The sequence below is a fragment of the Pinus tabuliformis genome, chromosome 7, assembly GCF_031772625.1.
Source record: "Pinus tabuliformis cultivar Carrire ecotype Pingquan chromosome 7, CPIR1, whole genome shotgun sequence".
NCBI lineage: Eukaryota > Viridiplantae > Streptophyta > Pinopsida > Pinales > Pinaceae > Pinus > Pinus tabuliformis.
Window position 1 is genome coordinate 1,329,947,343 of NC_142293.1, and position 24,474 is coordinate 1,329,971,816.

Genomic DNA, 24,474 nt, shown 5'->3' on the forward strand with positions numbered 1-24,474 from the left:
TTTCTGATAGTTACTTTCACTGGTTGGAGGACCAGGTTTTCTCGATTCAGGACTTTCCGTACGCCGGAGTAGATTTTCGACATGATCCGGACATGGTTCTTCCACAGGGAGAACAATGGGATGACAGAGGTACTTTATTTTTCACAAGTTTTCAAATTATGTATTTTTTTGTTTTTTATATATATCGTCTCAAAACTGACAGTAAAATTTTCAAAATGCAGATGTTGGTCCACAGCGTCTAGCCAACCTCCGGCCTTTTGAGAGGAGACATCCAGCTGCACCGGTACCGGCCCCACAGGACGCGGCTGCAAAAGTACTAGCTGAGTTGGAGCATGATCTAGAGCGTCTGACGGCAGATATGCCTGAGACTACTATGGATGACATTCCTATCAGGCTTCAGCACTTTGTAGTCGCAGTCCCTGGACCGTTTAGGAGATTTTTGCGTAAGGTAGCCCGTGCAGTGGTGTCGTATAGGGAGCACCACCAGTGATTGGCTAGTCACTTTGTAGACACATGTGACATTTTTGACTTTTTGTACTCTATCATTTTTGCCGATCATAAGGTGTTTTTCAACCTATGATCGAAGACGATGTATATTTTTTGACACACTCCTATCTATATATATATCACTATTACCGGCTTATCTTGTTTAACATGTATGATGAAATGTTTTTAAATTTACTTGCATGATTATCGTAAATGTCTGTCCAACACTCGAGAAGCAATTGCATCTGCTAATGTATTTAAGGATCTTGGAATATGCTGATATTCAATGTAATCAAATTCACGTTCCAAGAGACGCACTCTCAAAAACAACCTTAATAACACAGGATTTCTAATGGCATAAACTCTATTAAGTTGTAATACAACAAGTTCAGAATCTAACCTCACTATCAAACGTCGAATTCCAAATGAAATAGATTCGGATAATAATTCAACCACTGCACTGTATTCTGCAATGTTATTCGTTGTTTGACCGAGGCTTACCCCATGCATAGAAACTAACTCGTCAGAGGGTGAATAGATAACCCAAGCTGCGGAAGAGATATTCCGTGTACTACGACAAGCACCATCAGCAAATCCAATGTATGTTTGGAGAGGCGTCGACATCTGTAATATCAAGAGTAAAACCAAGATAAGCCAGAATAACGACGAAAAACACACTCACTAAGCTAAGCACACTGACTAACTAACAATCATACTAGCTAGAAAGAAAACCTAACCTAACTAAAAATTCTCCATACCCACCATTTAAGCATAATACCTCTTTAGGTAAAGTCCATTTCTGGGTTTACCCAAAGAGTCCCCATCAAAATCTACCAGCTCATAAGCCCCTTTTGCTAGCTTTCGCTTTACAATATAGGGTCCATGCCACATAGGAACGAATTTTCCAGCACCTAGCTTATCGTTAGCTTGATCATATAAAAGCACTAGGTCTCCCTCCGAAAAACTTCGAGGGGTCACATTTCTATCATACTGAGCTTTCATTCGCTTCGCGTGAGTCTCGATTGCCAATGCAGCGTCACGTCGAGTCTCATCTAATTTAGCTAAGTACAATAAACGTTTCTCCTCTTCGGAAGTAGCTGGGAGTAATTCGACAGCCATTTGAAGTGATGGGATTTCATATTCAATGGGTAACACTGCTTCCAAGCCATAAACTAGCTGGAAAGGAGTGAACCCTGTTGAGGTTTTCACTGAGGTTCGGTATGCCCATAGCGCCGAAAATAACATGTTGTGCCAATTCAACCGATGAATACCAATGGTTCGTCGGATCATGATAACCAGAACTTTGTTGATAGACTCAACCAAACCGTTGGCTTGCGGATAATAAGGAGTAGAGCTGTCGTGGCGCAAACCAAGCTGGCTTGTAAGTTCAGTCATCATGGTGTTTCGAAAATGGCTCCCATGGTCAGTAATGATTGCTTGTGGGACACCAAACCTAGTTATTATATGATTGAATATGAAAACTGCAGCTGTTTTGCCGCTTGCGTCGAATGTAGGCATCGCCTCGGCCCATTTAGTGAAATAATCAACCGCGAGGATGATATACGCATGCCCCCCGGCCGAGTGAGGGTTACAAGTAATAAAGTCGATACCCCATTTGGCGAATGGACCAACGGCAATTATAGGGTGGAGAGGAGCAGGTGGTGCGCGTATCTTTCGATCAAACACTTGGCAGTTGTGGCACTTCCGGACTGCAATGATACAATCTTTAAACATAGATGGCCAGAAGTAACCAGCGCGCAACACCTTCTGAGCTGTGGCATACCCAGACATATGACCGCCACATGCTCCAGAGTGACAGTCATTCAAAACTCTCTCAGCCTCTTCGTGAGTTAGACAACGTCGAAAAACTAAGTCTGCCCCCCGGCGATAAAGTGTATCTCCAATAATTTTGTATGGCTGGGATTGAAACCGAATTTTTCGACGTTCCGCCTTTGAAGCTTCAGGCCGAAAGGTTTGGGTTTGGAGATAGATGATTATATCCCCGTACCACGGATCTACAGTACTGATAAGAAACAAAGATTCGTCCGCAATGGACTCTTCTGCCACAGTCTCTGTGTCAGTACTCGGGAAATCACACATCAATTCCGCAAAAACTAAGGATTTCTTAGACTTGGACTTCTTGAACTCCAAGTCGAACTCTTGCAGGATGACGATCCATTTAGAGTACTTGCCCCCTAGCAGTTGTTTTGTCAAAATATAAATCATAGGGTTGCAATCCGAAATAACTGTAGTTTTACGGAGAAGAATGTAGTGACGGAAACGCTGGACAGCTTGAACGGCTGCCAGGGCCAATTTCTCCACATGGGAATATTTTAACTCAGTGGGATTTAAGGTCCGACTAAGATAATATATCACATGTTCCGCTCCGAATTCATCTTCTTGAACTAACACCATTCCAATGGTGGAATGCGAAGCTGCGAGGTATAAGAAGTAATCCTGGTTGTAGTTGGGAGGATGCAACAACGGTGCATGGGTCAACGCGTGTTTAAGTGCATCAAAAGATTGTTGAGCAATCTCGTCCCAAAAGAATTGTGCGTTCTGTTTCAACAACCTTGTAAAACCTTTAGTGACCTCGGCGTAGTTTGGGATGAATCGGCGTAAAAAGTTCGCTTTCCCTTGCAAACTTTGGAGTTGGCGCAAACTCGAAGGAGGAGGCAATTTGATGATAGCCTCGACTTTCGAGGGATCGATGCGAATGCCGGCTTTTGAAACAACAAATCCCAGCAATCGACCTGTTTCTATACAGAAAACACACTTGTGGGGATTCAAACGAATTCGATAATGCCTACACCTCATAAAGATTGCTCGTAGGTGGACAAGGTGATCAGCTCGATGTAAAGAATGAGCAGGCAAATCATCGAGATATGGTTGCACAATGTGCTTGATGTTGTGAAATGCATAAGACATCGCCCGTTGAAAAGTGGCCCCGGCATTCTTAAGCCCAAAAGGTAATTTGCAATAAGCAAATGTCCCCCATGGACAAATGAATGTCGTTTTTGGTTGGTCGGCAGGTAGAATATTGATTTGATTATAGCCCGAAAAACCATCCATAAAGGAAAACATTTCACTTCCGGCACAATCATCAATAATTTGATCGATATAAGGCGTAGGATAGTTGTCTTTTGGACAAGCTCGATTTATATCCCTATAGTCGATACAGATTCTTATTGTTCCTTGTTTCTTGTTGATCGGAACAATATTCGATACCCAATCCGTTAACGGGATCGGATAAATGAAACCTGCTTTCAACAGCTTTTCGACTTCTGCTTTAATCACAGCCGCTTTTCGAGGGTGAATCTGACACAACCGTTGCCGGACGGGTTTAGCATCCGGGTAGGTCTTTATTTCATGAACAACAATGGCAGGATCGATTCCCGACATTTCCTCGTAAGACCAGGCAAACACATCGCGGAATTCTTGGAATAGGGCCTTGTAAGTTTGGATTTCTTCTTCTGTACATGCGGCACCTATATGAATGTTCTCCTCAATTCCGGGCTTCACTGAAATATCAATGGGAATAGTACGAGAAATATTCCCTAAATTCAACTCTGAATCAGAATGTTTCGTTGGATCCTGAGCGTCTTTGACATATTCAGCGGTAAAGATAGATGAAAAATCATTTTCAAATGCATCATCCTTAGGTAAAAACGAAGATCTGTGATGGAGATCCTCCCATGGTAGATCGTCTACACTTAGGATTTCGCGAAGTTGTTCGTCAGATGACACGACTTCGGGAAACGCTATCCGTTCTAAGGGTGAGGTGAAAAGTGACTCTTCACCGACCACATTCATTTGGTCGACCTTGGTCGAATGAAAGTCGGTAAAAGACATGAGAGCTTCATAAGCAATTTCATATGGACTCAAGGGCATAGCATTACCGAATGAGTCTATCTCTGAGTCAGATGGGACAAACCAAGGATCATCATAAATAATGTTTTCTGATGTAATCATATGAATTGTTGCAAACGAAGGTTCTACGCTGAGTGGAGGGAGAGGAAAAGTTCCCAGTAAACCGGAATCCTTAACTAAACCTACACCAATGTCCCTATAAGGGATTGTCGTCTTACCGACATGCTGGATACTCTCTGAAGAGGCTGGGTCAGATGAAAAGTATGCCAGCTAATCAATAGTCACGATCTTACCGTTATGTGGAAATTTAATTACTCTGAAGACCGATGAAACGACCGTTGTCATAGCATATGACCAACTTCGACCCAAAAGAAGGTTGTAGTCTAGAGGGGCATCAACCACTTCCACATCCAGACTAACGGTTTTACCTTCTACCCCTATAGGCAATTCCTGTAGAATACCAAACGGACGGAACCCACGGCCATCAAAGGCCTTAAGGATGGTGGGGGATTGGTTCAACGAAGGAGAACCAAGGGATCTCCAACATTGAATCGACATAATACACGTAGAAGCTCCCTCATCAATCACAGTCCTATGAATAGGCCTGTTTTTTACTATCACTGGAATTTGGAAAGCCATTTGATGGGGGAGACGCGGCGTACTATTTTCTAGATCGAAGATCATTAGATTCGGATCCTGAACATCAACAGCTCCTATAGCCGACAAAAGCAATTTTCGTTGTGCTGGACATGATTGCAGCACTTCTAACGCCGACATTGCTGAGGGTGAAACAGCTAAGTCCTCAACAATGTTGTAATTCTGGGCTGCTCTCGCATGTGGATTGAAAGCAGACCTTCGAAGTACACCCTTGGCGGGCGGTTTAATTACTAAGTCTGGGTTAGGTTTCTCGATCTGTAGTGGATCGGAACCAGGAGCTGAGGTTGATGGATTAGAATGAGAAGATTCTTCTTCCTTACCATCAACAGGATTCTTACTACCATAATCTTGCGATCGAGTCGCAATCCTCACATGAGACATCATCAAAATGGGTTCTTCACTGGCATTCGAGGAAGAACCTATCATCTTATTCTCCTGCTCCGGAAATGGATTTTTTAATACAACAGGAGTGGGAGAACCTTTGACTATTTTCACTACCTCGGCCCGATGAGGGCAATCTCTCGTAAAATGATCCTCTTCACAAATAAGACAAGGATATCGAGGTTTGCGCTTTTCGTCATTAGTTTCCAACTTTTCTGTTTTCTCCTTCGGAGCCTTGTCTGCTTTAGCCTTCTTCTTTCCTTTCTTCTTTCCGCCGTTTTTTGATTTGGCCGTAGATGACTCTACAGCGTGAATATCGGCGGTAAGTTCAGGAGAAGACTCTCCTGTCGGGGAATCAGGCAAAGTGATAATAGGAGTAGTTGAAGCCTTGGAAGACTTCTTCTTGCTCTTTGTATTCACGATGCCAATCATACCATCAGCGGCCTGAGATCCCGAAGGAGCAGCAGCGATTTGATTCGACTTTGGAAGATCCGGAATCTTCTCGTGTAATGTACCCGACTGAGTGTAAACTAAGTCAAGGTATTGCGCCTGAGCAATGACTTGCTCCTCAGTAACTACTCCGGCCTTAGCTACATCTTCAGTAATCCTTGGTAATAATGATTTAACAAACCATTCAGCTAAGATTTGGTCTGGGATAAAAACTTTCACTAGCCTTCTTCGACGTCTCCACTCATGAATGTGATCAGAAATATACGTGGAGGTTGATTGTTTTAGTGAAGTTAATAACTCCGTACTGTTATCGTATCTGACCGGTAACTGAAAGTGAGTTAAGAACGAGGTAGCTAACTGGCTAAAATTGTAAAAAGAGGCCCGTGGTAACTCAATGTACCACTTGGCCGCGAGACCAATGAGTGTACGCTGGAAAAGACGTAGGCGGATCGAATCATCCGAGATAGAATTTGAAGCACACCAGAGGTGGTAAGTCATCACGTGATTGGACGGATCCTCTCCAGACTTACCTTCGAACTTGGGTATATCGCTGGGCAACTTATTTGGCATTGGCGGCCAGAACGGAAGATATTGAATTGGATCGTTCGTTAGGCGCGTCAAGTCTGGTAAATCCAAAGTTGTGATAAACGGTAACTGCCGGTTAGGATCTCTAAAACTCTGGGTCACAATACCGGCCCCAGGAGGAGGATATCCAGGATAACTAGGAACAGGAGTTGCATTTGGGATATTATATCCTCCTGGAAAACCAGGATTAACCGGACCATATTGGGGTTGCTGAGGTTGTTGATAAGTGTACCCAGGATACGGTTGATACTGGTAAACCGGTTGTTGGACAGCTTGCCCAGGTTGATACTGTCCCTGGTACGGAGGTTGAACAAATTGAGGTTGAGTAGTGACAACCGTACTTATACCAGGTTGGCCTACAGGCATCTGGACCGTGGTTTGAATCGTAGATCCGGACAACGGTACAGATGTCTGAGGAGTGGTTACAGAGAGAGTAGAAACCGGAGCCGTCGATACTCCAGAAGTAAGTATGGTAGATGTGGCGGTAGTTGCAGCAGCCGTTTGAGATGGAGTACTAGGTGCAATTGGCGGCTGAGTAACTACCGAAGTTACAGAGGTTTGAACACTTGACTGGACAGGTTGCGGTTGCTAGGGTTGACCAGAAACTACAGGTTGTCCGGCTTGAGTTACCGACTGCATACTTGGCTGCAACATCTGTTGACCCTGTGAAGGATCCCACACTAACATTCCAGGGTATTGACCCATAACAGGTTGAGGATACTGAGATCCATAGCCGGATTGAGGATAAGATTGATAATTGTAAGGTGCAGTTCCCATACCTTGACCATACGATTGACCTTGAGGTGGTTGATAACCTTGATTTGAGTATTGACCTTGAGGTTGATAACCTTGAGGTAAATACGGATACTGGGGTTGCCCTTGACCTTGAGGTTGGTACCCTTGAGGTTGATACCCTTGGGGTTGATACCCTTGGGGTTGCCATCCTTGAGGTTGCCATCCTTGAGGTTGATATTGATACTGAGGTTGACCTTGGGGTACATATTGAGGCTGGGGTTGACCTTGAGGTATGTATTGCCCCATAGGAGTGTACTGACCTTGAGGTTGCCCCCCAGACACGAATGAAGTACCTTGAGGTTGCCCCCCAGGCATTAACGGAGGCTGCCCCCCAGGCGGTAATTGGCCACCTTGAGGTTGGGAAACGGGAACTGAACCTGACATCATGTAAATGTCTCCTACACCCAATGGTATATTACCACTGTTTCCAACTAATAACCCATGATCAACGGGTTGAGGAGATGCTCCCGCAAAGGTACCAGAAAGAGATTGATACCCAGTAGGAACAAAAGGACCGCCATGTAAAAAAGATTCAGGACTTTGTGTAAACACAGACGACTGACCAGACATATTTACAGGAGTATGAATACCTCCAGGTGGAAAAGGAGTACGAGGTGTAGAAAAACCTAGCCCAAAGTTGTCTAGATAATTGGTTAACGAAAGGTACTAAGTAGTACTTCTAGGAGGACTGTAAAAGATAGATTCACGCTCCCTTAGATCAAGGGTAATTTGATCTTCAGGATCAGAGACGCCTATTTCTTCCTCTGGAACAAGTTCTTCAATAGCAATCAAACGAACAGGAAGATTTTCGGTGATAATTCTTTCTATTCTCGGTGAATCAGGAACACTAGGAGTCGGAGTAACAGGTTCGGATATTTCTGGTTCTTCGCCTGTATCACTAGCAGACGAAAAACTACCAACAAGCTCAGAAACTGTAACAGCTTCAGGATTATAACCTGTCTCTAAACTTTGGTAATCTGGATGGACCACCAAGGAAGATTCTCCTTCTTCAGGTGAACCTACTCTACTGCCACTAGGAGGAGTTACAAGGACCTTTAAACCTTCTAAATGACTGGAATCGTCTTGAGGAGGTTCACCCCTAAGTCTACGGGATCTTCTCAACAATTCGGCCACAGAAACAACTTCAGGAGACTGGCCCCGCAGTCTACGGGACTGTCTCGGTAATTCCGCCACAGCTAAAAACTTTTAACTACTACACACGAAAACAAAATAAAATTTCAAATCAAACCACCTAAAGTCTCTAAAGAACCAAACAAATTTGAATCACACGCCTAAAGAATCTAGGGCGTCAAACCAAACACAAACAGTAGTATTCCGGACCAAAAGCGCTAGTTGGTGATGAAGCCCAACCTCGCTAGATTCAGTACAGAAATGGCGGGTGGAACAGTTACCCCGACAACCTGCTTAATGAATAGACTGGACCAAGTTCCTCCACTTTAACTGTCTCGAGTGAAGTGAACCCCCCAGAAAATCCAAGTGAGTATAACCGACGTCTGCTCTAGGTACAGTGGGACCTTCCCTCCACCGTCACCTCGGTAGAATCCTAAAGATAATGGTCACTAAGGTTACCAACCGCAACAAATGCACCTGGGGGAACAGTCTAAACTCCGACAGCATGCAAGGGCAGAGTAGCAAGCTCAATCCCCTTGCCGGCTCCTTGACAATAATCCAAGGTTTACCGACAAGTGACCCCTGGCTCCTCGACAATGGTTAATCCGAGGTTTACCATTTGTAATACGTGCGTGTCTGGCGTCGTTCCCAACGAGGGGGGAATGATCCCCTCACTGGTTCGGACACGAGCTCGTGCTTCTCCTTTAAGAGGAGCTTTCCCAGAGTACAAGTGAGACAATTGGATTTATTCTATCACAAGATAAGCTACTTGTTTGGTTTTGTTGTCTTGGAGAGTTAATTACTCACCTACTCCAAGACACTAACCTGATCTAAATTGGTGCTTCAGAGCCCTAGTAAATAAAAGTTACTATTTCAATTTTACTTTAAGCGTTACTTTTATGGTTGTTCTTTAAAGTCAAAAGGTAGTGGAAGTGAAACCAATGGTGTGTAGACTCGACTCCAACCACTACAAAGATGCACCTAAGATGATTTACGCTACTTTCCTTTTTCAATGAAATTCTTAACTAAGAGAGTTGAGAGAATGCAAATTTTAGAGAAAACAACTTCCTTAGAAAAGACAATCAAAGAAACAATTCTCTTTTTCTTTTCAAGCACACACACATGACCACTCTTTACTTGCACGAAAAACTCTTTTTCTTTCAAAACTTTCAAAGCTACTTGAAACAAGACTTTTAAAGAAGATGTTTTTGTATTTTTCTTTTAATAAAGCAAATAAATCTAATTTAACAAAAATCAATCTTAACAACTATTAAAATCTACGAAAATTCATTCACAAGCAATCTAAAAGGTAAATTTACTCTAAGCAAACTTAACGAGGCCAAAACCTACAAGGATGTTTCTAGGTTGTTTTACTTGACCAAAATCAAATCAAGGACCAGCTATTGCAGAATCAAGAGCTGATCAAAACAAAACTCAAATCTTTTTGTTCTTTTTGTAAAATGGAATTCAAGACTTAATCAACAAGCACTTTGAAATTTGACCAAAGAGACAACTCAACAGGTTGGTTGCTCACACGGGTAGACTTATGACAGATCCGACTCTCAAGAAGGTTGACCAAACCAGAGAGATCTAAGGCTTGACAACTTCCACCATTAAAGTCACTACAGGATCTACTCAAAAATCAAACCCTAGGCTTAAATTTCAATGAAATCCACTAAAACACTTAATGCTATGAAAACAAGTTCAGGTGAAGATTCTTGGCAAGGGACTAATGAATCTGGGCAGAAAAAACTAAGAAAAAACAAAATCTAAGAGCAAAAATGCAAAAAATGGAATTTTCTCAAATTTTGGCAGGGGACGCAGGCAACCCGTTAGCACAGGTGCAGGCCCGCTCTGTGCACACAGCAAAAGTGCATCCAGGGACGCACTGTGCAGCACTCAGAGGGTGCGTCCTACTGAAAAACTCAAGAAAAAGCAAAATAAAACTAATCTTAAGCTAACCCACCCAGAGACAGAATCACAGAGCCAAAACCAGAAAAATAAACCAATTTTCTCAAAGCAAAGTTCACACAAAAGAAAAGACTCTTCTCATCAATGGATTCCCCAGCGGAGTCGCCAATTTGTCACACGGAATCAGTCAAGAGTGCGGACACAACCGACCTTCCTAGAAGTCTAAGACATTCTAATGACAAACAAAACAAATTGGAGCTATCCTTCTCTAAACATGCATTATGATATGAGAAATCAAGTGTTTCATTCTTACCTTTGTCCAAACGCTATTGTAGAAGTCCAAGCTTTGTTGATCTGGATGAGCTCCTCCTTTTCTCCAAAACCCGCAATCACCAACAGTCAAACAATTAAATAGCACCTGATTATAACATAAAACAAAGCATATTCAACATATAGACCAAGGAGTACATGAAACAACCCATAAACAACAAGTTATTGAGAAGAATGGACCAATTTGCATTAAAGGTAATCAAAAGGAACCATTACAACCTGAGCCTTGGTGTTGTGCAAGCTCCTTCCAGGGTCCACAAGAGTTTTCCTCTACTTTGACAAAGCTCACCCACTTCCAAATAGAACAAGCAAAGATGGCAATCTCTCCTCACAAGCTTCTAAATGGGAGTCCTAATTCCTGCAGCATTTACCCTTAGAAAATGTATAGCTTCAACCTCCCCTCCTTCTGGCCCAATGCCTGTATTTATAGTACTCAAGAGGAGGTTAATCAGGTCCACCATCCATGGGATAATCCCCTCTTTGGGTGGGATAGCTCCCTTATTGATGGGATAAGTTCCTCTTTGATAGGAGTGCATGAACCATTTAGAGGCGCCCAATACACGTCGAACAACCTTCTAGAATGCTCTAGAAATGACCACAAGTAACTTTTACCAGATGTGCATGTGGATAATTCTTTCCATCATACTTTTCTATCAGTCACATCTTAGGCTTCCCAAATCGTGCTCGCATCATCCTCCTACATTTGCACCAATCATCAATTCTTCCCTTGTATGAACCCCACCATCTAGCAGGTGTAGCACGCAGAGCCCAATCCAAGGCCTGGAAGCATTGCTTTTCTAGCCCCTCCCTTTCAAATGCATCCAAAAAGATATCTACCTCATTTAGAAAATCATAAGTAGGTAGATTTCTTACCTTTGATGACACACAACGCAGTGACTGGGTCATCATGTTGCAATTCAGCATAGTTACCTCATGTAACTGATTCTTCCATTGTTCTATTTCTTCATCAGAGTCTGAAGTGTAGGAGCTCTCGTGATCCCATGTAATCCTTCCATCCACGGTGGGATTCAACTAATCTTGGTCTTGTGCTGTTATCTTATATATGCAATCTAGATCATCATCACCCTCATAATTTTGTACTGATTCCATATAGTACGATCCTTTAGCAGGATCCAGGGGTATTATTATGCGCAATGACTTCTTCTCAAAGATCATCTTTGGCTTCTTCAGATTGATTACCCCATTCATATCAGTAGCCCGGTTAATTCCCAAGAGTGCAGGGTATGGATTACTATCATAAAAAATCTCTATTACTTCAAAATAGCCAGCGTGCTTGCTCCCTCAATATCCATGGTCACCCCTGACAGTCGCTCCATGGGTATGACTTTCTGCTGGTTCACCATCCTTAGCTGAATCTTAGACCATTGCAGTGTAGGTCTCCCCATTCACTCCCAAGTCTACTTTGGTATGACATTCGCATCTGACCCCAGGTCCAAAATGACTTGATCCATTTCATACTCTCCTATTTCTGTAGACAGTCTCATCTCCCATCCCTTCCTAGTCTTATGCTTGCCAATTTTTCATACCACAAGTGGCTCACCTGGCGCAGTTCCAGTGCATTTACTGATGATCTCTTATATCCCTTTTACAGCCTTACTGTCATGCAGTAACTTCATATAGGTTTCTGGGAAAGTTGTGAGCATAGAGGGGACCATCTCTAGCTCAGCATATCCTTGCTTTTTGAAGTGGAGGCCTCAACGAATCTCTTCTTAGCTTCCATGAAGGCTTCTTGAGCACACTCCAAATCAAACTCAGCCTCTTTCGCTGGGGACTTACGAGCCCATGTACTATCTTCTGGTTATTTACCCTTGTCATATCCCATCGTGATTCCACTCCGGAGCACTATATTTACATTCAGATCTTCCTCACACAGCTGAGACCTCATCATCTGTAGGTTCTGAGTCGGGGGAGGTGGTAGTGCCCCTTTGTCACATATCCTAGCTATCAGTGTAGGACAATCTTCCATTTCATGTTCAAACATCATGCAATACTTACACGACAGATGCGTTGGATTAGTGCAATTGCGAGCATAGTGTCCCGATCCTTTGCAATTATAGCAAATCAATTGTCCTTGACCTCTACCAGGTCCTCCTTTGCATCAGCCTCATTCGTGCTCCTAAAACCCTGTCCATGCCATCCCTGCATTCTGGTCAAGGGGTCGCATTTCGGCCTAAACACGGTAGGTAGGATTTCTATCTAGCATCAATTCATAGCTCCTACAAGTATGCTCATCATGTCCTACTGACCTATAAAAGTTACAGAACAATTATTGTGGTGCTTGTACATACTTCTATAACAAGTGGTAGTTATCTGTGCCATTTTTTCTGGCTACCTGATAGATAGCGCACCATAAAGACGACACCACGCTAGGTCCTGCTTGAGCTTCTGGCCTTAAAGGCACCGGTCCTCCTCCTACAAGGTAATTTGAAAAGACCAGGCAATGGTCTTTTTCATGACCTTGACTCTTTCATTTCAAGCACCATACCTCCTCGCATATCTCTGGCCAAACCGTCCTGTCCTCCTTCATGCTTTGCATCTCCAGGCATAGATTCTTTAGTTGTGAATGGATCTGCTGGACTCCTAGATTAGGATCCTGCGTCTGAGTTTCATGCAGTCTCATGGAAATCTCCAAGGCCTCTTCTTGAGTTGTTATCTTCTACTGTGACAGCGCACTCCTTAAGTGTGGTAGTAGTGAAGCCACAAACCACTCGCGATGCTGTCCATTTGTCAAGTTCATGTTGGCTTCGTGGATTGTACATTTTAGCCTTTGATTTAGTTCCCAAGGCATCTCACCTAGTTGCATCGCGATCTCTTTGAATCCCACAATCGACTGCGACTCAGATTTAGGCCTGCTAAACTCCTTATTTAGTGTTGCTTGGATGTCTGCTACTCCAATATTCAGGTTATCGTTAGAGTACTTAATATACCAGGTTACCGCACGATCCTACAGAGCGTTAACCAGTGTCACTTTCTTTATATGATCATCTGTAACACCTTGAGCTTCCCATACAACCCTCACAATGAACCAGAATTGGTCTGAGTCCTCATTTCCCAAGCCTTTGAACAAAGGAAACTTCACTGTGTTTGCCATAATGAATCACGCTAGAGGTGGAGGTGGTACGGGTGAAATTGGAGGCAATGGTGGCGAAGTTGGAGGTGGTGTGGGCGGAGGTGGTATTCACGGGAATCCTTGTCTTATTAACTGAATAGCACTTCATGAAGAGACCTTCGCTATCCCTTCTTCATCCCAATCAACGGGCTATACTCCAGACCCTTATTTCCTTTTTTTATGTAAACTTTTCCACTTAGCGTAGTCATGAACATGAAGGTAGCTGCATAACCCATTTTTCGCACAACAACATTTTAACCCAAGTATTCAAGGATTTATGTACTTACCTTGCGGTCCTTTGAAAAAATGTTGCTCCGCCTCACTATAGCTGACTGAGGTGTTGACCGCGAATTTAGTAACAAATCCTCCTATGACACGATCAAGCCAATGATTGACAGTGCAGGCGATCTTATCCTTTGATTCTTCCAACCTTCGCACTAGCTCTGGGGTCCACACAATAGGACCGTTAATTTTCCACCTTCCTTGGAAATCTTGTAGCTTCATGATCCACTTGTATAGCTCAACTGGAAAGGAGGTGAAAAAGATTTCATGGATCTCTGTATACAAGTACCTATCTAGCCACTGTTCTTTTGTTAGTCATGGTTTTCTGTTTTCTTGTGCCGTGAACTCGTGGATCCTTCTATCCAACTAGCCTTCTATTTCTTTCTTAGTTGGATTCCAATTATACGACATCACACATCTCTTATGTAGATTCTGGTCCTAGTGACGAAAGCATTTGTTGGCTTGAGGGGGCCTGACCCAAGTTCAGCGTTATTTAGCCAAATAAATCCCTACACTACTGGCCCTTTCGGCATCATCCCACGGAGTGCGGATTGAAGTCTCACCTGAAGCAGTATGGGGGGATGTTGGAACCAAGTTTCCGCACCCTTGAGATGGTTGTGATGTCGGTTTATTCCTACTATATGTGCCTTCATGTAGGTTTCTTAGTCCTTTGTTCCACCCTTCAATACCTTCACGAAAGCGTACAATCTACTTTCGCGCAGCCCTAACCTATGGCTCAGGGACTTTATGTTGCTAGAGAAGTGAACTATGATATATCCCCAAACTGGGCTAAGTGTTTTACTTATCTTATTAACTGATATTAGTTAGCTTTGCGTAAAAAAATGTTATTTCTTGCGTTCAAAATAACCAACACATTTACATATAATCGCGCATCATATAAGCATTATAAGTTAAATTCATACTGAACGTAACAAGATGCATAAACAGGAAAGAAAGACATGGAAATTATAGAATACTTCTCTTTATTGATAGTTCCGAACAATTACAGACTTGACCTACCATGCGCACTTAGCTATAGGGGTCTGCACACTCAGCTACAGACTTCTACCCTAGGCCTCTGTGCACTCAGCTGTAGAGGCTCTACCTACACTACAACCCAAGACTTGCTCTAAAGCTATGAATCTCTTCATCGTATTATTCTTGCTGATTCTTCCATGATCATAACTACCTAGAGCTTAGCTATTTTAATACAATCCCATGGTCTGCAGGCCATGGGTAGATATTTTACACCCGACATTACATTTCCAAAATAAGGGCAGACAACCCTATGACTATTTAACACCTATGCACTCCGTGACCCCAAAATGTAGATTCTTTACACTTGGATTACAAAATTTGACCAAAATATGGGCTTTTAGCCCCAAAACTACCCTTGGGGGATCCCACGCACAACACTTCCTATACATCTACATCAGTGAATAGGTATGTCAACTTGTACCATACTTTCTTAGGATATCACCTCGTTCGGATGGATACATTATGAAAATCACTTTAAACTTGATGTTGGCTTCCAAGTGCTCCAATAGGGTAGGTGACACCCTTAGCCTCTGGCTGATCACCATGCGGAGGTCCATCTCGACTAGTACCCAGAATATCTTCATCTTCATGACCCTCTCCAGATCCTTTGTTTCCCATAGCGAAGTGAACTTTGCGGACTTTGGTAAATTAGCATCCTCCTAAGGGAATTGACTATCTTCTGGTAGTCTCCATGCAACTAGGGTAATTAACAACAAAAGCCAAGCATAGTGGAATTCCTTTCTATCTTCTTATGCTTTGTGACAATTCAATAGAAACTCTTTGTAGAGTTACTGCACCCAGCTGTACTGGACCCCCTTCATGCATTGTGCATCTAATGAAATGACTAGTGATGGATGTTGGTAATGGGATCCCCCAAGGACAGTTTTGGGACTAAAAGCCCATGTTTAGGGTCGAATTTGGTAATAAAGTTGCAAAGACTCCACATTTTGTGGTTGTGAAGCGTGAAGGTGTCGTGAGTCATAAAGGGTTGTCCGCCCTTATTTTGTAAAGTAAATTCATCTATAAAGATCTACCAATGGTTTGCAGACCATGGGATTGTATAAAATGAGATAAGTAAGTAAGCTCTAAGAAGTGATAGATAGTTTAGTAGCAGTAAGAAGTCTTGAGCGATAAGGAGAGAAGTCTAAGTTTTAGGTATTAGTGTAGGTAGAGGCTCTGTAGCTGAGTGTGCTGAGGCCTAGGGTGAAAGTCCATAGCTGAGTGTGCGGACCCCTGCAGCTGTGTGTAAAGGGCGGATAGAGTTTGTAATCATCTGAAGATATCAATAAAGAGAATCATTTTGCAAATTCTGTGTGTTTGTTTCCGATTAATACATCTTGTCATATTGTGTATGAATTTAATTTATAATACTTATGTGATGCGTGAATGTATGTAATTACGTTGGATAATTCAACGCAAATAAGGATATTTGTTTACGCAGCACTAACTGTGATTATTTAATAAGATAAGTAAGACATTTAAGCTAGATTGGGAATTTGCACGATACACTGCCCTAGCAGCGCGAAAGTACCCATACCAGAGCTTAGGGTTGTGTGAAGTCCAATCATACCCCTTCGCGGAGGTACTAAAGGCCAAAATAAAGGGATAGAAAAATGAGCCCTAGAAGTTAACGACCTGCATGAAAGTAGGAAAAGAAGGAATAAACCGACATCACGACCATCTCAGGGTGTGAAAACTTGGTTCCAGCATCCCCCCATACTGCTTCGGGTGAAACTTTAGTTTGCGCTTCATGGGCTGATGCAAAAAGGACTAGTAGTGTAGGGATTTTTTTAGCTAACTAACACTAAACCTAGGTCAAGCCCCACCAAGTCAACAAATGGTTCCATTGCCGAGACTAGAATCTGCATAAGAGATGTGTGATGTCATATAATTGGAATCAAACTAAGAAAGAGATCAGATATTGGTTGGATAGGAAGATCCATGAATTCGCGGTGTAGGAGAACAGAAATCCATGAATAACAAAGGAACAATGGCTGGACAAGTACCTATATAAAAAGATCCATGATATATTTTTCTGTTCCTTTCTAGTTGAGCTATATGTGTGGATCACGAAGCTAGCAGATAGCCAAGGAAGGTGGAGACTTGATGGTCCTATTGTCTAGACCATGGATTTAGTACAAATATTGGAAGTCTCTGAGGATAATATCACCCACGGTGTCGATCACTGGCTTGATCGCATCATAGGAGGATTTGTGACTAAATTCACGATTGATACCTCAGTCAGCTACAGTGAGGCGGAGCGACACTTTTTCAAAGGTTTGTGAGGTAAGTACTTGAAGTCTTTGAATACCTGGATTAAGATGTTATTGTGTGAAAAATGGGTTATGAGGCTACCTTGATGTTCAAAGCTACGCAAAGCAGAAAGACTTACAGGAATGAAGGAAGAAACAGACCTGAATATATTCCATTGATTTCACCTCCATTGGGTGATGAAGAGGGAGTAGCGCAGGCTTCTTCGCGAAGTGCTATCCAATTAATAAGACAAGGATTCCCGCGACTACCACCTCTAGCTACACCACCTCCAACTTCACCACCATCACCTGTGACTTCACCCGTACAACCTCCACCTCCACCGCAGTTCAGTATGGCAAATTCAGTGAAGCTTCCTTTGTTCAAAGGCTTGGAAAATGAGGACCCGAACTAGTTTTGGTTTGTTGTGAAAGATGTGTGGGAATCTCAGGGCATTATAGATGATCACATGAAGAAGGCAACACTGGTTAGTGCTCTTCAAGATCGCGTGCTAACCTGGTACATTAAATACTATAATGATAACCCAAACACTGGAGTTGCGAACATCCAGACTGCGCTGAATAAAGAATTTAGTAGGCCTAAATCTGAGGCATAGTTGATTGTGGGGTTCAAAGAAATTGCGATGAAACTAGGCGAGACACCTTGGAAATTAGAACAGAGATTGAAGTGTAAAATCCACAAAGCTAATATGAACTTAATAGATGGAAAAAATCGCGAATGATTCATGGCTTCGCTCCTGCCACAACTAAGGGTTGCGTTGTCACAACAGAAGATAACAACTCAGGCACAGGCTTTGGAGATTGTAATGAGACTACATGAAACACCGATGTAGGATTCGAATATGGGGGATTAATAAATCCATATGCAGTTACAAAATCTTTGCATTGAAATGGAGAGCTTGAAGCAAGACAGGATAGTTCGACCAAAGGTGCGCGAAGAGGTATGGTTCCTGAAATGTAAAGGTCAAGGGCATGACAAAGACCATTGCCAAGTCTTTGTGAACTACATTGCAGGAGGGGGACCGATGCCTTTGAGGCTGGAAGCTCAAGCAAGACCAAGTCCGGGGCCTACATTGAGGTGCGCTATATGTCAGGTAGCAGGAAAACATACAACGAATAATCATCATTTGCTGCAGAATTTTGTACAAACGCCACAAAAACTGTTCTACAACTTATGTAGGTCAGTAGGGCATGATGAGTGAAACTATAGAAGATATGAACTGATGATGGATAGAACACCTGCCTATAGGGTTCAGGTAGAAACGCGACCTCCTAACAAGAGTGTTGTTGGGAAAAGTATCTATTCAGAATGCCCCTATCCCACTCTAAGGTGTGATAGTGCCTTAGCAACAAACAAGGAAAACTACTTGAGTATTCTTCTTTATGAAATGTAAATGAAGAGGAAGGATGTAACTAACTTGTGTCTTGTGCTAGTTTGTTGATCCAATCGCTCCTCTCTTCAATAGCTCCCAGCTCCCTGCTCCCTTACCGGCCCGGCTTCACCGAATTCCTGCAAGATCACAGAAGAGAGAAACTACACGAAGATATAGATTTACATTCATAAAAAGCTTAGGATCAGATTAAGCTAAACATGCAAATATAACAAAACATCATTGATACACAACATGTAGGAGAAACCCAAATAATTTTATTGATATGATAAGAAAGTCGAAGAGGATATACAACCAAGTGAGTCTGGATCCAGCATCTACCTCCCAGCAAAGGAATCCCTTCCTCTCCTCCAACAAAGCATAAATCACCCAATGTACTAATCTCAATCTCAAACCAACAACAATTCTCTGCAAAGTACAAAATTCCAGCCTCTGGATCTTTGGGATGAGGAATCCATATATAGATGTAAGCAGAGAGGATGAGTCAGCTTATGTTTTGACTTGTGGCTTCTCTCTGTCAATTCTTGCTTCCACTTGGAGACTGAGAGCCTCTTACTCATCACTTGGTCGAATTCAGTGAGGCAAGTGTCATTGGAGAAGATTCTGGAAGCTTCCATGGTCTTTCCACCTCGTTGAATGACTCTGACACTTGTCATTTCCCACTCAACGCACCTGGGTAGTGCATTCAAGTGCGTTGCAACGCACCTAGCCAGTGTATTTGGGTGCTTTGCAATGCAGGTAGCTAGTGGAGCTTCTGAATTGATCCTGATTTGACTAGTTCTGAGTGGTTTTTGGTGGAGAACTTCTGGGAGAAGCTGTCATTGGTTGACCTTGTTCCTTTAGGGGCAGGAACAACACTTTTAGGGACTTTGGATCCTTTGGATTATGGAAATTTCATGCTCAAAGTTGTAAGGCACAAAAATGTCTATAACAGTTGCCCCCTAAAGTATGAGGCCGTTTATCGGGTGAAATGCTTTATTAGGAGGATCCGAAGTTCTTTCAATGCTGGGAGGAGACCTGTAATAATATACAATACAATACATTATTTTTCATACTGTTTTCATGATCTAGCTGAGGCGGGAATTCCCATGCTCAGCTTTATAAATTCATTTTTATGTACATAAGACAGACAATCGTCTGATGGTAGACTGATGATTCTGATGAAATCATCATCCTTTTGGTAGGATGATTATTTGTTCTGCAATGCTGTACATGTCAATGTCTTTATTTTTCCTGAATATATATCGCAGCCCGGATGGATGAAACTAGATCCGGGGTCTTCAATCTCGTCCGATCTTCACTCTAAGTACAAGTCAATCCATGTGAGAAATGTTTTGAAGTCGAACATGGAAAGACATCGCTTGATTACCAGTCAATGATGTAAACTGTTAACAAGCGCAAGAGGAATCACCGATAATGATAATGACCCTCAAGGTACTGCAGTACAATTCACGTGGTGTGAATAAAGGACTTGGCATCGAACACCACGCAAAATCTTTCAGTCGAAGGTCATTGATGTATACCTGTCGCCGGAAGTGAGAAACTTGCCATTGAGGCATGCAAGATTCAAAGTACTGAAGGGGGTGTTCCTAGATCAACTTCTTGGATAATGAGCTGATGTCGACAAGAAGTGATCCGTCAAAGGAGGGCCTTAATTTATCCCACATCAGTGACACGGAACGGAGAAAATGATTTTGATGGAGGCAAAACGATCTGATGATATATGGTTCAGGGTGGCGGTCATGAAATAATGAAGTATAATGTATGGTAGTGGATGGGACACGGTTGACTTCTCTGGATGACTTCTCTTGAACATATCGGCGACACTTATATGATGGATTGGTAGCATTTACCCCAAAGGTGGATGGTATGGCGAGACCATGGTGATGTGACCGGTGAATGAAACAACCCAACCCGACTCAGGCACGGAGTGGAAGTGTCATGTTCAAGAGCGACTTGCTACCAATAAAAGTTCTTTGAGTTTCTTCCCAATTTTTCCCCAGTCATTGCTGACCAGTACCTCTTAATTTTTGTCAAGCTTGAGGAGGATAACATATGATTGTTCTATAATTTTCCCTTCGGGAAAACCCATCGCTATGTTTTAACGAGCCTAGCGATAGTGAAACTCGTTCTCATCTAAAGACAATTTTGTCGCTATTAATCTTTTTAACGAGTCTAACGACAAAGATAACTCGGTCCTTTTCATTTTTAGAGAGTCTGAAAAGGTACGTAAAGTTAACTCCGAAATTCCTTTTTCGTTATCTAATCCCTTAAGTCCGAAAAAGTATAAAACAATACAGAAGGGATAAATTTTTGATAGTTTTAATGAGCCGAACAAAACAAGCGCTCGATCTTTTTGTGCAATAATCCCTCAGGTCCTAAAATATTAAAATCTAGAGGAGGGATAGCACTTCCGGTCACTTTAACGAGCTGGAAGGCCAAAACTCGGCAATCTTTTCATATTTTACGAGTCAGATGAAAAGAGCTTAAAGAAGACTCGTCTTTTGAGGAACGAGTGATAAAATGGGTAGTAGCTGATTCCAGGTAAGGGTTGGAATTTTCCAATCACGGCAGTGTCACAAGGATGGCTAGTGAAATCACTCTTCGCAGCTGTTCTCAAAATGGGTAAACAATCAAATGGAGGTGAATGATCGGCCAATGGAAAAGTGGAGGTGACGGCGCAAACACGACCAAGGCTTTAATGGCTGATAACGTTACATTCACGGTGGTTATTTACTGGAGGATAGTTCATTTTTTAACGAGCTTAAACGCGAGTTGAAACACTTGCTCGATCTTATGTTTATTTTTTAACGAGCTTGAACTATGCGCTAAAACTGCTCGATTATCCAGTCATATGATAAGAATATCTCATGTAAGATGCCATTTTTTATGGAGCTTGTGCCTTACAAAGCTATGCCCCACATCCTTTCGTTATGCAAGTTCGGAAACGACTAATCCTACGAGTTTAAAGGGTTAGAGGTCCTAAAAATTTAAAAAATAAATAGCCACCCCTTGCTTGCACTCCAAAAGGTTTGCATGCCCCCAGGTATAAAACAGAGTTTCGAGGTCTCCCTCTATTCGAGTTGACAAAACATTCGTCTTATCAGGAAGGGTCACCCTTTATTCGAGCTGACAAAACATTTGTTTTATCAGGAAGGGTACTACCTCTTACAGGCTACCCAAAGATTGTTTTATTTACAGTGTAAACAAAACACTTCTCTGGCGATGTCTACCGAGATAAACAAAGGTGAGTGACAACGAGCGCCACACACATAACTTTGACAAGAGAATCTTATTCTAGAATAACCCCTCTTCCAATCACGGATGGGGTACAGACTAGTCATATTCTCCCGTGGAAACCTACCCTATACCCAAAGTTTTCCTGCCGAAGCAGACCAGGACGCATGCCCCCCAGGTTCCAGTCATATCCTTCCGAATCACTCGCGCTCATCGGGAGGACGGACCGTGGGTAAAGACATTTCTTGCGTGAAGAGACCATTTAGGGATGGTATATGACTATTTGTGATGCGTGATCTGGGAAATGAAAGCTGGTCTACTAGCTTGACCACTCTTCCTTCGTGCGGAAAACACATTACTCTAAAGAGTGAGGAGACGATGGCTCCCATGCAATAAATATAGTCTCGTCCAAGGAGTAGGTTATAATCCAAGTGTCCTTGAATGACCATCACGTTCATTTGAACGGTCTTCCCTTTCAATGTTATGGGCACATTGGGGAGGATCCCTAAAGGTCGACTGGTTCCTTTATCAAAACCTGTCAGATTTCTCATCTCAGGCAAAAGCGATGGCGAACCAAGCGCTTTCCAAGCAGTAGAGGAAAGGATACTCACAGAAGCCCCCTCATCTATGATGGTACCAGCCATGACCATTCTATATATTTGGACGATAATTCTGAATGGTATGCTTGCTGGTAAACGGGGTCTGCCTAGTTGATTCCAGTCGAAGGAGACAACTAGGTTGCTTGGAGGTGGGACCGAGTAGACGACCGGGTATGGCTCTGACGAACTTCCTTCCTGCGATAAAAGAATGGGTAGGCTGTCCCCGTGTTCGTCGGAGTCTTTGTTGATGAAGAGAATTTGGACGGTGTCATCCTTATTCTCCTCAGTGACTGTATCATTCGAAGATAAAACCTATGAAGGAAAGACCGGGTCAACTGCCGCCTCGACCTTTTGACTTTCGTCGGGTATGGATTCAGCTAGTTCATCTTCAATGACCGGCACTTCAGCTGACCACTTGAGCGGGCCAACTGGATTTTCAACTAATGAAGGACTCGGCAAGAGTTTTTTATATCCAGGAGGAAGTCGTAACGGTGAAATCGGACGATCATCCAAAACTCTTTTAGCTTCATCTAAGAAGGGACAACGGTGGATGGCGTGATTGCCTTTGCACAGTTTACAAGGAGATCTAGCTCTCCCTTTTTGTCGTGGGACTTCACTTTCGCTAGTTGACGGTGTGCTTTCAACATGGCTATCAGAGGTTGATGCCACCAGATTGTGCAAACGGGGAGACCAGTCCCTTAGTATCCGAGGGATGCAGGGACAATCTCTGTGAAAGTGCTCTCCCTTGAAAATGACACATGGCGATTTAGGCCTGGTCAGTGCAGTGTGTGGATTTTCGTTAGACGACACTTGTTTTGCCTTATTTGCCTTTGGCTCCTTCTTCTTTTTCTCTTTCTTCTTCTTTTCCTTCTTCTCCTTAGGAACTTGGTTTTTAGCTTTACCAGTCCCGTCAAGCGAAGAGGAAGGAAGAGAGGAAGAATTAGAGGAAGTAGAAGGTTGGTGGGAAACTCTGGACTTGTTTAATTGCTGATTTGACTGTTCAGGAATAGTGGTGTTCTGAACGACATTGGTTGAGAAGAGCCAGACTGGCAAACCAATTGTCAGTCCTGGAAGCGACAATGTGGCCATATGGGGCGCACCAACATCTCCCCAATATGAGAAGGGACTAGGATTTCCACCAAGGGGAATTCCTTGGTTGGTAGGCTCCATTTTCTCAACCTAAAGATCAACGCAGGGAAAAGGGTATGAATATTCCGTTTAAAATAAATTTTAACGACGCTTGGACACAACTTGTTTTTTCAGTTTTTAAGAGTCGAGAAAAAACAAAAGATGACTCTAGTCTCCTTCAATTTTTAATGAGCCTGAAGTGACAAGTGCTTAGATGGACCTTTTCTGTTAAGGAGTCTAAAAAGGAACGAAAGGGACTGCTCTGGAGTTCTAGGTAGAGGGTGTGCCAAACGAATCGCAAAACCGCAAAATACTTTTTAGGGTACGGGCGGTCAATCTTCCCGAATGTTGTGTTCAGTGCATTGCGATCAGTAGGGCGGTCGACACGGCTTCCTATGGATAAAGGTTTTATGCCTATAGGGGTCTCCCAATATATACTCGACGGTACGTGGGAGCACAATCCGTACTGGCACTTATCGTCTCACAGTGGAGGAATCACCCAACCAACAGTGAGGACAACAGTTACCAGGCTTTACGACGCCAGAACACGTCTCTAGCCTAGACCTCTATGTTGTGCGTTAAGTTACAAAGCATTGTTAAGTTCATTCAATTTATTTTAGGTTGATCTTTCTTAGAAGTTTGCCTTTTTGGATCACCACGAGATGTAGATACAATTCCTAATTGCAGTCTAAAGATGATAAGCAAGCTTTTATCTCTTTTCAACAATGAAAATCCTAGCTACAAGGGGAAAAGAAAGACACAATCTTTTCTCAAAGAGCATAGAGCACACTGTAAATGCACTT